Here is a 1389-nt window from a genome sequence, read left to right as displayed (position 1 = left end):
TTTCAACTGGCTCTTTGAAGTTTTCTTGTGTTCAGCAGTTGCTTCATGAAGGGTTTTTAGCACATAAACGCAATGAAAACGTAAATTTAAATCTTAAAAAAAACGAAACCCTCCGCAGGATCCATGCGAAAAATAATATTTAATTCGTAGTTCAGTATGTTTACCTTAAGAAACTTTACGTTAATGGAAAGATGGAGGTCTTTAATAGCGATCCAAGAACGATGAAGGGAAATCCCTAATAGCTGATCCTCAAGTGTGAAGCACTCCACTGGTATCCACCAAGAGTACAATGTGATGGAGGAGGAAGAGGTTGAGAGAATTAGTTGCCTCCCTCTTTTTCTACTTTAGAATTATGGTTAATTATTTGGGTTGAGGCAAATAGGGTTTATAATAGTATATTTATAGGCAAAATTTTCAGGTGAAAATTTTCCATAAAATATTATTATTATTAACCCTTTAATTGATTATTCTTTTTAACCAATTAGCTAATAATTAAAACACCTTTTAATCATTAATCCATTTTCTAAACACTTTAGAAAAATAAATCTCTCACTTGATTTAATTTCCAAAATTAAATTCTTAATTAATAATATTAAGAATTAATTAAATCTCATTTAATCAATTATTAAATCTGCTAATTAATTATTTATTTCACAAATAAATAATTACTAGCCATTATTAATTAATTCATCCACCATTAAATCATTCTCTTTTATGGTGTGACCCTGTAGGTTCAATATTAAGCCGGTAGTAGAGATAAATAATAATAAAACTATTTTATCATTATTTATATAAATTCTCTAATTCATTAAATATGATTAATTAATAAATTAATCATATTTATTCTACATCGTGAGGGATACTTCTCAGCATATCGCGACTATCCGGATAATACGAATTCACTGCTTAGAATACCAAGAACCTATTCAGTGAGTAGTTACCGTACAATCAATTCCTTCTACCCTGCAATGTCATGATTAAATACAAGGCATGGAACTTGTGTCAAGCCTATCTTATTTAATCATTTTCTTTCCCATTCACTATGCTTAGTTCTATTTAATGTAAATTAGAAACTCCTTTCTAATTTCATTCACTCTGGCCAGAGATTCCTGAACTAGCAAAAGTGGATTAGCATTGAACATTCTCTTCCTTCACTGGAAGGGGTAGAACCTTTATTGATCATACACTATCTTCGTGTACAAATTCCTAACCCAGTAGAGCCCTTATAATTGTCCCTGGAGACTAAGAACTAAACCAAAGCATAGTTCAGTGTACACAAGATGACTATGATGACCTCAAGTCTAAGGATACTTGTACAACTATCACTATGTGAACAACTGCTGACACGTGAGTGAACTCCATCAGTTGTTCAGCTGTGTGAGTCATGTT

Source organism: Apium graveolens, chromosome 3, assembly GCF_009905375.1.
Source record: "Apium graveolens cultivar Ventura chromosome 3, ASM990537v1, whole genome shotgun sequence".
Lineage (NCBI taxonomy): Eukaryota > Viridiplantae > Streptophyta > Magnoliopsida > Apiales > Apiaceae > Apium > Apium graveolens.
Note: the sequence above shows the minus strand (reverse complement) of the source record.